Below are 15485 nucleotides of genomic sequence, written 5' to 3'. Positions count from 1 at the left end.
ATCGCTATCAAAAGTGGCCGTGTGACACCGGTATGAGACAAATCGAAGCATTCTGCAAGAGAACTAGTCGGTAAATACAGTTCGCAGCGATCTGTAAAAATCGTGTCCTATGGAAGATGTATGCAGCCCCTGTGTCCACCAAAACATTGTGTCTACGGTCACACGCGCCCTGCGCGGGCCTGCACATAAAGGTAATTTCGAGATTTAGCACCTCGGCTGTATCAGTTGCGCTGGCATCTGTGATCACTGTCGCGCGTCGGTTCGCTGCAGGTACCGCGTTGCTCGAGCGCTACGCTTCTGCTTTGACCTTTGGTTATAAGCACCCTGCGCTCCATCAGATCCAATAAATTTTGCATGAGTTGTTGGGTTGCGTCGGAGTCATATGGAGTAACAACCGCATATATTTCAACCGCTGACACGCGTCGGCGGGCCGCCAGCGCCTGGTTGTAAGCATTGCCCGACAGCTACGTACGCACCTGCTGTCGGTAAATTAGGTAACCCTCAACCGCGAAAGGTAATGGTGATCACATTAATCGACGACTACAGTCACATGTGCCCAGCAATCACAATGAAAAATACAGCTGATTAGCACGCCCAGTCTCGACGAAGCAGACATGTCTGCCGCCGCTACCGACGACAGAACGCCACGTCCACTGGCTAGGCGTGCTGTTGCCATTGCACTTCACACTGAGTGCCCAAGCGAGCACGTGAAACATGTAACAAGTCAAGCGGCACAAGACAAGCGAAGCGGAAGAGAACAATCGAAATAATGCTCGGCGAAGATCACATAACCTAAGTGCAGCCGGCCTGCTCCCGCAAGGCTCACAGTCCAAAATGGCGGCATAACATGTTCTGACCCTAGGCGTCGCCCGTGCCGGGCAATGGCGCTACTCAAACGCCGGTTTGTGAAAAGGTCTATATGACAACCGCCATCTGTCAACTTGCAGCGAAATGCCATCCGCCATCTTGTCTAGGGTATGGCAAAACGAAACTCCTCGCTCTACAACGTGGCTACACGCAGAACTGCTGCTTTCAGCCGTGTTCTCTGGTGTCCTCCCACTGCTTTTTTTTAAATTATGGGGTTTTACGTGCCAAAACCAGTTCTGATTATGAGGCACGCCGTAGTGGGGGACTCCGGAAATTTGGACCACCTGGGGTTCTTTAACGTGCACCTAAATCTAAGTACACGGGTGTTTTCGCATTTCGCCCCCATCGAAATGCGGCCGCCGTGGCCGGGATTCGATCCCGCGACATCGTGCTCAGCAGCCCAACACCATAGCCACTGAGCAACCACGGCGGGTGTCCTCCCACTGCTGTTCGCTGCTATATGCAAATCAAGGGGTTCGTGGCTACTCCGGCAACGATCTAGGCTTCTTTTTGTTTCGGCGATAGAGAAAGAAATCTGCGAATAAATTAAAATGTGAATGCTAAACAGTGGCCAAAGCGGACGATGTTTTCTATCTCGTTCCCCTGTGTCTCCGTCTGTACTGTGACATGCATAAAAAAAGGCCCTTAAACAAAAAAAGTCCCCCAATACATCAGCTCCATTTAAGTGAGTGCTTTAGAGCAGCGATTGCTTCCGTAGGATAATTGTTTGGGAATGTGAATCTATGCTTAGTGTATATGAACACGACTATTTTGTTAGATTTTTATGTGAATGCACTGCTGTGTTATGTACGTCATTGGAAATTTTATGCGTTTTATGCATCTAAGCGGCTAAAAAATAATTTAGCAAATGGAATGAAAGACACCTCTTGGGTTTCGGTACACATATTGCTTGAAATATTTCAGACAAAAAAAAATTACGGGAACCTTTGACAAGACAACAAGACAGCGCGGTGATCCCAAAATAGTAATGTGATTCAGACCGAAAAAAAAAGTCGCTTTGACATGTGAGCGTGAGCATGCAGATTGAGCATTCATCAATACCATTTATTCACTGAAATGTCTAGAGAACCCAGCAAAGTCTATCAACGTAGGTATTGCCATACAAGAGAAGATGAAATAGCGGGTACAACGGCTGTGCACATCGCACTACACATCTTCACAGCAGTTGTAAGTGTAAGAATAGAAAAAAAAGGCAAGAATTACGGGAATGCCGAATGAAAATGACGTGGGTCAAGCTTTCTTGACAATATCCGCTAAGCGTAATGCGATACTATATTCGCATTGAGTTCGTCTGCACTGATTCAACAAAGCTCAAGAAAATCAGCGTTACCGAGGCAACAATGTGTTCCGCGTGAGTGACACTGGTCGAGGAAAACGCAAAGACGGCAGACCTTTCACACAGCCCAAATTCCACTGAAGCGGCCTTTCACCAGCAGTTGCGGTTATGACAATGGATGCCTGCAAATAAATAACAAAAAGAAAAAAAAAACATTACCCGTACGTGCCTCAGATCAGAACATGAACGTGTCGATGCTCACGATATGTCAGTTTACGTGGTTTCGGGTGGGCAGGTGTGGGCCGTGCTTTTGGCACTGGTTTGGGCTTGTGCTGGCGCGGAGGGCATCGGTGGCGGAGACGGGGAGGAGGGGTTGATGACACATACCAGGTCACAGGTCACGAGTCGGAGCTACCTAAGTCCAGAACACACTCACGCTTGCGGACGCCCGCCCACACATGTGCGGACGAGTCGAAAGGCTCGTACGCGTCGAAACGCGGCGCGATCCCGGTCGTTGCCTCCTATATAGGAGGCTATGTCCCGGTGAACCGGCTCCGCTTTACGGTGAACCGGCGCGCCTGGCTACACAGCTACGGCGTTGTACAATCACCTTTCAGTGAGCCAGATTTACATCATGCGAGAAAGTGCTTTTAGAGCTCAATTCCTAGGCGCCAGTCGGCGTCGGCACCCTCAGTGTAACCGATCGAACGAGCACAGCGAAGGATGAAAGAGCGAACGCGGAGCGCAGCGAGTGATGAAAGATGGCAATAGCGAAGAGAGTGCGAGGAGGAAAGCGGAGGAGGAGGAGGGTGCAGCGGGAACATGAGGCGGGAAGCGAAGGAGGAGAGTACGGCGAAAGCGTTAGAAAAAACGCCTAGTGCCGCGCAAGACGGGCTCTGCGTCCACGATGGCTACGAGATGGCGCCAGAGTAGCTGGCGTCGGCTGTACGGAAACAAAACGCTGCATGAGCGGAGGTCTGTCTGCGGTGGCTGCTGTGGATCGCAATCTCCGGATTAGCGAGGCAATCGCGCCTCACTCCGTTTGCAACGTGCCCCACGAGACGTTGTCCACGCAAGCCAATAGATCGCGAAATCAAAACACGTACAGAGCTGCGCTAAAAATTTCTCATTAGGGATTATCGTAATCGGTGAATTTTCTCTTCTTTTTATGCTGATCAGCACTAAAAATATAACATTTACATTTATGGATATTGAAACATTTTGAAACACTCTCCGTAACAAAGTACGAGGTGTGGGATCTTCCAAGGCATCTATGAGCAAGCCCAGTGAGCGCGCGCTGTCGTGAGTCTCTTGTGGATGCAAACCACCATTCCTCGCGAGATGTGGCAGGCGCAATGCGCGTAGACGCGAAGTTGCGCGCGTCGGCAAGCGTACGTGCGGTTTGGGCTTAACGGTTTTAGAAAGCACCCATATACAGTCGGGCCTGGCGCTTCGCAGTCGTCGCATGCGCTATCACCGTGGATATTTGCCGGTGGTTCCCGGTAGCCGCGGAATACCATGCATCCTCGGACCTCGCTCCATCGTCGGTGGCTCCGGACCATAGGGGGTATCAAGGATCTTGGCTTTGTCTGATCTCATTGGCTGATCACCGCCATATCTCTTTATCGCCAGCCGCTTGGTTCCCCACCACACCGATAATTTTAATGCGGTGCATGCTTTGGCTAATCTCTTGCGCTTTGCGAATCGGTAGGATCCGAAACTGCTCTGTATCCTGCCTCTTAAACTAAAGAAATTTCCCCGACGCTGAGATCAAAACCCCGCCTGCTAGCGCAATATCCCTATGTGCTTCAACCGTTAAGCCCCGATTGGTTTTGCTTTACTTCACTACACCGCAGTTGCACGCATACTCCTCCTCTTGATCGTGAGCTGTCATTTCAGACGTCTAGCGCGTGCTTCACGCCGCACAGCAGTGACTAGAGCATGTGCACACACAGCAGTTTTCATGAGGCCATGAGCTTGTGAATGAAACGCACGTACCGCTGTCTATCGCGTGCATTACGTCACGTACAACAAGTTGCTTATAAACGCGAGAACATGCCCGTTTCTCCCATACTTCCCCCGTAGCTTTTGTAGCGTTTTAAGACGCCGTGTTAGACTGAACCAACTTCGTGATTGACCCAAGTAGTAACATAACAGGTTGCAATGTTTATTAACTAGTCGCCATGCCATCGCCGTCATCGTCGTCTTGCCGCTACCGTGACGAACATGCTCGTGTCACATGCATATACGCAGGGCTTAAAGTTAGGGATGCGTTGGGCTTAAAGTTAGGGTGTTAGGATTGGGAGGGTCATCTATCGATACGCAGTTGTCTGCTATGGTATGCTATGCTACATGACGAATGAGCGCGCCACACATCTCGGAGGCCAGCCACACTTGGACTTCGCGGGCCCACCGCTAGATGGCGCAGCGTGGCCGAAGGGAATCACGAGTGTGATCGGCTGCAGCACACGGCTCTTACGTCTGCAATCACTGACACCATGCGATCTTACAGGCGACGCCAGGACGTTGTGTGGACTTTGCTGTGGTGCAGCTAAACGGCGTAGCGTGTCTATAACGAAGCGCGTGAGAGGAGCCAGGCTGTAGTACACGCCTCATACATGAGGTGTCTTGGCTGGCAGCTGATGTGTTTAGAAGATGACGACGAAAACGAGCGGTAGCCCTCGGCGCGAGCGCGCGTGATGGCGCAAGAGAAACAGTCAGAAGAGCACCACCAATGAGAAGAAACAATGCTGGAGTTCTAGGAAGAGGATTAGCAGGAGAGATCAGTGGGTGGGACGGGGACCTAGGCGATTCAGAGAAGGAAAGGCGGCTGGGGCACAGTTGTGGGAGTTTGACGGGTGCTTGAAGCTGGACTCGCCAGACCTTTACCGAGTCGGCAGAATTTCGTGGATCTTCTAGCTGTTGTCTTCCATCTGGCCAGGATTCTGTCGAGGCGAGATGTTGGTAGGGAGGGGTGCGGAGCTGCGGCAACGATGGGCTGCTGGAGCCATACCCGCAGAGTTTACACCCAGCAATGGGGTCAGATAACGGACTTCGGGCGACACCTTATTAATAACAGTGACTGAAGAGTAGTGTTCAAGGAATGGCAAGCATGAGCACCGGACAACCGCTATGGAATCACTCAGCAGCATTCGGCCATTGAACTCCGCAGACTGATACCCGATGAAATCTCTACGTGTGACGTTTCTCGGTATGATCCCCGTTGAGTGTTGTAGGCTTTTCCCTGTTGAAACATTTTTTGTAGCGTTCACTGGCCTAGCCAAGCCCGTTTCGCGCGGCACATCAAGAGCCGTGCTGCGCATGCGCAAGGGTCAGTGATGTCACACGGCATGCGCACCGGAGCCACCGGAGCCGGCACCTCTCGCGCACTCCGCCGCCGCCGCGCGCGGATCACCGGCGCCGGTCTGCGCATTCCAGAGGAGTGACGTCGTAGCCGTGGTAGACGCACTGGCGCCGGCGCGCGCTCGCTGTGCAGTCGCCGTCTGACACTGCGCTGGAGCCGCTGCGCTTCTGACTGGCGTTTGCCAGTGTGGTATAGCCATGGAGAAGGAGAGCGCAAATGCTGCTCAACAGCGCAGAAGAACGGAGAAGCTTGACTCATAAGAATAATCTTATCTTAAGAATAATATTAAGAATAAGCTAAGAATAATCAGCTGAACCTTTGCTAACGCTACGAATATCCTGGCATAGCCGAGCTAAGCCACTGCAACTTTTTTATTTATCTGTGGGGATCGTTATTAGAGTATGTTTGCTTATCTCTTTTTTCTCTTTGTGTTAAATACGTATCTTTATGCATTTGCTTGATAACCGACTGACATTCACTTTTGTTGGAGACGCACTTAGCGTGTTTTGATAACATAAAGAACCTGACTTTGCAGATAGTCAAAGTAGATGAGTTCCGTCTTAACTTCATTTTACTTCGAAAGCATATAAAATCAGAAATACTCGGAACGGTATTTTCCGTCTTGATCCGCGTCCATTATTTTAATCTGTGCCATCGTCATGATACGGTCGTTAATCGTCGTCAGGCCACCTCATAATGCGCAGGTTCATCTTCAAGAAAAAAGAGATAAAGAAATTTTGACCGCCCCAGGCTGCCCATCATGAGATCTGCGGCAAGCAGCTGGAGGCGGTAAATACAGCGTCGTAGCGCAGCTTCGGTACTTTGTAATTTGGGCTGCATTTTTGTAGCGTTAGCTACACTGGCCTAGCCAAGCCCGTTTCGCGCGGCACATCAAGAGCCGTGCTGCGCATGCGCAAGGATCAGTGATGTCACACGGCTTGCGCACCGGAGCCAGCGGAGCCGGCACCTCTCGCGCACTCCGCCGCCGCCGCGCGCGACTCACCGCCGCCGGTCTGCGCATTCCAGAGGAGTGACGTCGTAGCCGTGGTAGACGCACTGGCGCCGGCGCGCGCTCGCTGTGCAGTCGGCGTCTGACACTGCGCTGGAGCCGCTGCGCTTCTGACTGGCGTTTGCCAGTGTGGTATAGCCACGAAGAAGGAGAGCGCAAATGCTGCTCAACAGCGCAGAAGAACGGAGAAGCTTGACTCATCAGATCCCGAGCTAGTTGCCTGGCAATTAGCGGTTGAGCGTAGGAAACAACCAGGAAAGCTAGGAATAATCAGCTGAACCTTTGCTAACGCTACGTATATCCTGGCATAGCCGAGCTAAGCCACTGCAACTTTTCTTACCAGGCAGGCTCGGCAAAAAGCGGTATAATGTCTATGGATGCATTATGGAAGACGAGAGACTCCATAGCGTGTAGCACAAAGCGAATGGTGGGTGTATCACGAGAAGACGTTTTTCTTGAGAAGATGTCGGTATCAGGAAGTTAAAAATGACGTACAGCGCGAAGGACAAGGACTGATAGAGATGGCAAACACTTGTCGTCTCAGTCCTTGTCCATCGCGCTGTACGTCGTTTTTATCATGAATTACCAACTAGCTCAAGCAACCAGCCTCGTTCAGTTCATATCTGGAAGTGTCTAGAATTCTCACAGAGGAATGCCTTCAGGTAAAAAATTCAAAATAATTAAGTGGTTTTAGATGCCAAAACCATGTCATGAGGCACGCCGAAGTGGGGTCTACGGATTACTCTAGACATTCTTGGGTTCTTCAACGTGCACCCAGCATGCATGTTAAAGAACCCTGACAGTGCAACGTCAGTCACCAAACTATCCTGATGGGCTCTTCAGGTTTCTGTGATGTTTGTGAAAACTGACTTTTGCTCTTTCCATGTTTGCAGCTTGAGTCGTCTTGGAAAGTGGGCGCCTACGAAGCGAACAGCGACGCCGTCCAAAGCCTACAGGAGGTTCCCGAAGACAATGGCTCCCCGATTATGGGAAAGGACAAGCCTGCATTGAAAATGGTAAGTTTGCTGTGATCATCTTAGAACTTATTGGCGTGTACAATTTTGTGATGCTATGGTACAGCAGCGAACAGCGCTTTCGCTCGGTCCTGAGAACGAGGCCGCTTATTCACTAAAAAGCTGTTACGTTAAAATTTTCGTAAGAAAAAATTCATCCAATTCGTGGCACAAGTATTCACAATGCTTTGTTCGAAAGTGAATACTTCACTATTCTTCACCATTTCCAGCAGTTGAGGTTGGTTTAAATTTTCTATTACGAACAATTCTATTGTTGATCATTTTTTAAAAATCGGGCGCTGGCTGCTTAGTCTCAAAATGCTCTTGCGCTAGAATAGCTAGTATGGCACAATTTGAGTATGGCACAATATGACACAATTTGACACAATTTACTCTTTCATACGTATGTGCCAAGCAAGTGCTAATATTAGTGTTATAAGTGTACAAACGGCTTTGTCTATTATTCGCACCAAGGTTGCCCTTGAGTGCGCGACACTAAACCAGAACCTGTCATGACAGTTCTATGAAAATAATTCCAGGTTTTCTTCCGTGATCATTTCATTTTTTTGTGAAAAATTTCCACAGAACGATGTTATTTGCTGAATTTTACGTCGGTGCTAAGGGTTACAGGACTAAAAAGTATTTTGTGCAACTTTAATAAAGAAAAATGTTCCGACAACGCAAAAACGCGAATTTTGAACGAATGTGTGAGACGTTCGATTTATGGCAGATTTTGTTTCGCATCTGGTTTTCCACCGTTTCGTTAAATTTATACGGCCCTCAAGTGGCCAAAAAATTATTCCCCCTTGAAGTAGATCGGGAAAATACTGTGCAAGTAATGATTTTTTGCAATTTTTGTAATTTTTTGAGAGAAATGGATATTGGTCGACCGCCACGGTTTGTTCAGTTGGCGTAGAATGACCCGTTAGTTTTCTCGCAGAACCATGTTTCACCTACTTGAGCAGACGTTGGAAGCACGTCACGTCGCTACAATGTTTTTCGGAAATAATATATTGGGAAATTAATATGAGCAAGGTATAAAATGGCTATGATTTTTTGCAAGAAAATCTTACATGGTGCATTGACACGCATAGGACATTTGACGGGCAATAACCAACATGTTTCACTGCGAGTTAATCCTTTCACATGTGGCATACACTGCACACAATTGTGTAGCCGACTTGAATGGGCGCAGGAAGTTGACGCCAGATGTAAAGCTGAGAAAATTAACAATGTATTTCGATGACTCCATTTCAGTTCATTGTTTTTAGTATAGAGCTAACCACGACGTCATAGCTGAAGATGATAGTACTATGTTGTACTAAGGCGTTCGACGTGCAGCGTTCCGTCAGCAGTGGTGAAATCGTTTATCGTAATGCCTGCAGCGAATAATTTATTTGCGCATCGGCTTTGAGTCGATGATTCGTTTCTTTTTCTGAAAATAAAAACAAGGAACGCAGAGCTCTTTGACTTCAAAAGGGATAATGAATTGCTCTAATTAGGTTGAAATTAGAACACGCACAAGGCATCGTCGTGCCAACTTCACCTTCTTTCAATGAAGTCTTAATCGCCTCTGAATACAATTATATAATTATAATCATTTACCGACAAGCCCATCGTAATTGGTCATCTAACTTTTTTGTTATCCGATTTTGTGTATTTTGTTAGGCTTGTCAGTTTTGCTCTATTTTGACCTTCAGGAAGAACCTCAAGGGAAGACCGAGCTGCCCAGCGATGCCGTATGAAGCGACATGATGTTACCGAAGACAGGTGCAGAGACCAAGAGCAGTAGGACGCCCGTGCCGATATCGGTAAGTCCTTTGTGGCCACCTTTGAAGTTAACGATACTTTGCTGCCGATGCTTGGCTTTATCTGACGTCACAAGTTACACAAAATATTCGTAACAGGCGGCTATAACAGGCTATTGCTTGAATGACGGTGGCGGTGGTGGTCTTGTTGGTCAGCCATAAAAAATTGGAATAAAGAGTGCATATTGAGGATAGATGCACAGGAAAGGACAACCGACATACAGTGCTTAATTTTCAACAACGTTCTTTCCACTTCATCGAAAGGATGCGCTGTGTTTCAGTCGCTACTTGCGTCCATGTCACCGCGTTGTGAAATGTCTCTGCGCAAGGTTAGAAATCTGGCTCTAGTGTCTGGCATGAAAGCGATAGACAGGCAGCAAATAGATTGGCATCAACTTGGTCCTCCGGGTTTGCAGCAATGTCGTGGATTTCTGTATATGTTATCGAAGGTTATTTTTCACCACGAGTTTGTGGTATTACAACGATTAATGCAATTGGATGTGCTCTACTATTCGAAGGTGTTTCAGGACGTTGCAAACAAAGGCGAAATTTCAAACATCAATGATGTCAATGCATTGTTTAAATTGCTTGAAGAGCATTTGAGTTTGCGGACTCGCATACTTTGTTTCGTGATTTATGTATGCAGTGGGAAAACACGCCAGAACAATATATACAAAAATAGATAGAAATAAAACTTTGTGAGAAAGGAGTGCCAGAGCAAGTCATCCACAAATAACCATCAAACGAAAATGTTGTGGCCTCTGAGAAATTGTGGCTGCCATGACTGCATTCTTGTAAGGAAAACGGGACCAATTTGAAATTTGTATCAATTTGTATGAAATAGGTACGCAGAAGCCCGTCTGGGAGAATCGGGCCGGCAAGACGGGAGCGAACAGCGACAGCGCTCGTGGCGTAGGACGCAGACAAGTTGGACGCTTTAGCTGCCAGTGCCTGGCTTCACCTGACGCCGTAGCGTCGAACGTGCTCACTGTCCGTGACAGATTAACTGTCGAAGCCTGGCTGTCACTACATCCGTTACTTTTTTTCGCATTATAGACTGTCACTATTGTTGGGGATAAGAGGAACCCCAGGGCGTGCCAAACTGTTCCTAAAAAATGTATCGCCCCTCTAACGCAGGGAGCATCGATTTTGTCTCAAGTAGATTTGCATAGGACTCTCTCTGCCCGAAATGTATTAAGCGATATGAATACGAATCAAGCTTGCTTGATATTAACTAGAATCATTGTTACGCGCTATGCCGAGCATGGAAGATTGCGCCAAAAAGACGGTGAAGACGACGATCTGGGTAGCGCTCGTGTTGTTGTTCTGCCATCTTGCCTGCAGCCGTCTCTCTCTGTATATATCGTGTAAATAAAATTTTCCTATCTCTTTCGCTACTCTCATCCCCGTGGCATTTTGGTGGAAGGTGCGGGGTATCCACACGGTACAACGGAGCTCCGCAGCGGCCGACGCTTGGCTTTATTCGCGATGGCGGAAGAGGTGTCTGCGCCCACCGAGGCGGCTGCAACGACAATGGTCGTCCTGGCTCAGCTAAAGGACCCAGGCACATTCTGCGGGACTGACAACGTCGACATCGAGGACTGGCTACCCCTGTACGAGCGTGCAAGTAAGAATAATACCTGGGATGAGACGATCATGTTGGCAAACATATTATTTTGTCTCAAGGGAACCGCGAAGGTGTGGTTTCAGAATAATGAAGAGGAAATTGGGAGCTGGGATGCATGCAAGGAAAAGATGCGTTCCCTATTCGTCAAGTCCACAGGTAGAAAGGCAGCAGCAAGGAAGGAGCTGGCATCTCATGCGCAGACAGCGACAGAGTCATACCTGACTTATGTACAGGGCGTGCTTGCCCTTTGCCGCAAAGCCGACGACAGCATGACGGAGTCTGAAAAAGTAGGCCACGTGTTAAAGGGCATAGCAGATGATGCGTTCAACCTGCTAATCTGCAAAGACTGCGACACCATCGATGCCATCATCCAAGAGTGCAAGCGCTTTGAGGCCGCCAAAAGTCGACGCATTTCCAGTAATTTCGCCCGACTTCCGAACACGGCAGCAACGTGGTCCTGCGAAGACGTACCTGAGCCGTCGGCGCCGCTCACCGTGGAACACGTGAAAAAGATCATCCGACGTGAAGTTGACGCTGCGTCTCCTGCTTCTACGTGCGGCCGTACTTGTGATCATAGCTCCCAGATGGTGCCACTAGTCCAAGCTATCGTTCATCAGGAGCTCTCCAATGCTGGCCTGGACTCGGTGCGCCGCAGCTCCTTCGCAGCCGATCGACCGCCGTCCCTGACTTTTCGCACGCCCAAAGCCAAAGGCCGCCTTTCCGTACTCGCAACCCAGCCGAGTGGAGGACTGCTGATGACCGTCCCATTTGATTTAACTGCCGTCGTATTGGACACGTTGCCCGCCATTGTAACAGCCGGTGGTATTGGTATCAGGCTCCCTATGGAAACAACCGTCACCCCGACATGGATCATGGCCGATTTCAGCCCTACCACGAGCATCCCCAAACCATCGCTGAAGACGCTCCCCCCATGCCGTATCGTCGTTCGCAATCCCCACGTGGTAACCAGTCCCGTTCGCCGTTGTCGCGCCGCCAATAATCTCGCTCGCCCCAATTCCGCCACCCTACGTCGCCGATTGAGCGACTTCCTCGGGAAAACTAGACGATGCAGCTCCCAGAGGTGATGCTGCATAGACGACCCGCCTGCCAAATCCTCTGACCACACTGCAGACCAGACGAAATCTCATAGACGTTATACTGGATGACGCACATGTTGTCGCTCTAGTGGACACTGGGGCTCAGATATCAGTGATGAATTCGGAGCTTCGTCGTCGCCTTAAGAAAGTCCTAACACAACCCACAGTACCGCTCTTTCGTGTCGCCGATGGCGGAACGTTTCCTGTGCTAGGGATGTGCTCCGCGCGAATAAGTGTTGCTGAGCGATCCACAAGCGTACTCCTTGCCGTGCTCGAGAAATGCTCCCATGACCTCATTCTCGGTATGGATTTTCTGTCTGCCCATTCTGCCCTTATTGACTGTGGAACCGGCTTGCTTCAGCTAGACCTACGGTGTTACCATGACGCTCCTACTGCACGCCAACCGCGCTTGTGCTCAGTGGATTACGTTCGGCTACCTCCTCAAGCCGTTATGTGTGTGAACTTGCGGTCTTGTTCGCCCATTCTCGATGGCGATTACATCTTGACCCCGATCGTTGACGTCTTATTCGCCAAAAACGTCGCTCTTCCTTGACACCCTTATTAGAGTTGCAGATAATCACACGTCTCTGCCCATACTGAACTTTAGCTGGTGCACACAACTCATCCCAAGCGGCATGACTCTAGGCCACATGGCTTCTATCGATGAGTGTGCCGTTTCTGCATTCGTCACCGACGCTTCTTTATCCTCTGCCCCTTCCTCTTTCTCGCACAATCTCGACGACAGTGATATTGACAAGATGATTGCGTCTGACCTCCTTCCTGCACAGACAGACGATATGCGGTGCATATTGAAGTCCTACCGCGACATCTTTGACTTCAATGACCGTCCTTTGGGACAGAAATCTATGGTGACTCATAAGATCAATACTGGGGACGCCAGCCCAATCAGACGACGTCTCTATTGCGTGTCCCATGCCGAGCGAGAAGTGATGCAGCGTGAAGTCGACAAGATGCTCACCAAGGATGTCATTGAACCTTCATGCAGTCCATGGGCATCACCGGTCGTCCTGGTGAAGAAGCAAGATGGCAGCTGGCGCTTCTGCGTCGACTACCGGCACCTAAACAAGGTAACGCGCAAGGACGTCTACCCTTTGCCGCGGATCGATGACGCTCTCGACTGTCACACGGCTCTGCATACTTCTCTTCTATCGACCTGAGGTCAGACTACTGGCAGATCTCCGTCGATGATCAAGACTCGTGAAAAGACCGCATTTGTCACGCCCGATGGACTTTACTAGTTTAAGGCAATGACCTTTGGACTGTGTAATGCCCCAGCCACATTTTAAAGGATGATGGACTCCCTCCTCCGTGGATACAAATGGTCAACTTGCCTGTGTTACCTTGACAATGTCCTCGTGTTCTCACCGACATTTGACAGTCACCTTAGCCGATTGTCGGAAGTTCTTGAAGTTTTCAGGCGAGCAGGCCTTCAGCTCAATTCATCCAAATGCCGTTTTGGCCGCCGCGGAATCACTGTGCTTGGCCACCTTGGGAGTGCTGAAGGCGTGCAACCTGACCCAGAAAAAATTCGTGTTGTCAGACTTCCCTATTCCACGTTCCACTAAAGACGTCCGGAGCTTTGTCGGCTTGTGCTCCTATTTTCGACGTTTTGTCAGGAACTTCGCAGACGTTGCCCGTCCACTCACAGAACTCTTGAAGAAGGAAACGCCATTTTCTTAGGGTCCTGAACAGGCCATTGCGTTTCACACGCTGACGACGTTACTTACGTCACCACCAATCTTGGCCAATTTGGACTCGTCAGCCCCCACTGAACTTCGCACCGACGCCAGTGGACATGGCATCGGCGCTGTTCTCGCCCAGCAGCAACAAGGTCGCGATCGCGTCATCGCCTATGCCAGTCGCTTTCTTCCCTCTTCAGAGTGCAAATTTTCGATCACTGAGCGCGAGTGCCTCGCACTAGTTTGGGCTGTCGGAAAGTTGCGACCATACTTGTTTGGCCGCACCTTTTCGCAAGGATACAGCTTTGACGTCACTTACAAGTTTGCCAGACTGCACCAGGATGCGTACTGCCTATCCCGTCATCCAGTGGACCCTCCCGACTTGTCAGCGCACGATTCGGACGCCTGTGTCTTCGCGATATTCGGTTTATCCGACATACGCAGCGAACAGCACCGCGATGCCAATTTGCGGTCAATTATCCGCCGTCTACGCTCTCATGACTGTGCCCCGTCCCTACAATTATTGGTGCTTCGTGACGGCATCTTATACAGACGCAACACCAGATCCGATGGCCCAGAGCTTCTAGTGGTTGTTCCCGAAACACCCCGTTCGACTGTCCTCGAACAGCTTCATGATGCCCCAACCGCTGGACATCTCGGAGAAACTCGCACGTACGATCGCGTTCGGCGTCGGTTCTTCTGGCCAGGCCTCCACCGCTCTGTGCGCCGATACGTTGCTTCTTTCGAGTCTTGCCAGCGCCACAAGCATCCATCCTTGTCGCCAGCCGGTCCTCTTCAGCCCATCGACATTCCCAGTGTCCCGTTCTACCGCGTCGGCCTTGATGTCATCGGGCCATTCCCTACATCTCTGACTGGAAACAAGTGGATTGCCGTCGCTACGGACTACGCGACACGATACGCTATCACGCGGGCACTACCGACAAGCTGTGCCACTGACGTTGCGGAATTCCTACTTTACGACGTTATTCTTCACCACGGCGCTCCTCGACAGCTGCTGACCGACCGTGGTCGCTCCTTTCTGTCCAAAGTCGTCGACGACATTCTTCGTTCGTGTTCCATCCGTCACAAGCTAACCACTGCCTACCATCCGCAAACAAATGGGCTTACCGAGCGCCTCAACCGCACGCTGACCACAATGCTCTCCATGTACGTTTCCTCAGACCACCGTGATTGGGACAGCACCTTGCCTTATGTGACATTCGCCTACAACTCGTCACGCCATGACACCGCTGGCTTTCCCCCCTTTTATCTCTTGTTTGGCCGCCATCCCACATTGCCCTTCGAGACTCTTTTACCATCACCTGTGCACCCTGTTACCGATTACGCCCGCGATGCAGCTTCTCGGGCTGCAACGGCTCGCCAGATTGCCAGGGATCGTCTTTATGCCTCCCAGCTGTCCCAGAAGGCCCGCTACGATAGCCATCACAGAGTCGTTAATTACTCTGCGGGCTCCTTGGTCCTCCTCTGGACGCCTTGCCGCCACGTTGGCTTGTCGTCAAAGCTTCTTTCCCCATACTCCAAGGCCTTACAAGGTCCTACTCCAGGTCACAGACGTCACGTACGAGATCACTCCATTGGACAATCGCTCATCTGCCACGTCCGCCTCTGATATCGTGCACGTCTCCCGCCTTAAGCCTAATGTTGCCGGACAAGATCCTACTGCTCCTTAAGCGCCGAGACGG

General features: G+C 50.1%; 1 long non-coding RNA gene across 1 annotated transcript in view; it reads left to right on the top strand.

Moving 5' to 3' along the window:
* LOC125939748 (uncharacterized) overlaps positions 1-15485 on the top strand; it is a 73247-nt gene that overhangs the window by 19179 nt on the left and 38583 nt on the right. The window contains exons 2-3 of the long non-coding RNA XR_007463117.1: positions 7431-7553; positions 9251-9361. This is a non-coding gene — a long non-coding RNA (uncharacterized LOC125939748). The remainder of the gene's footprint in view (positions 1-7430; positions 7554-9250; positions 9362-15485) is intronic.

The sequence above is a fragment of the Dermacentor silvarum genome, chromosome 8 (assembly GCF_013339745.2).
Source record: "Dermacentor silvarum isolate Dsil-2018 chromosome 8, BIME_Dsil_1.4, whole genome shotgun sequence".
In the NCBI taxonomy this organism is placed as follows: domain Eukaryota; kingdom Metazoa; phylum Arthropoda; class Arachnida; order Ixodida; family Ixodidae; genus Dermacentor; species Dermacentor silvarum.
The sequence above is the reverse complement of the archived record's forward strand: the minus strand, read 5'-3'. Positions and strand labels throughout refer to the sequence as shown.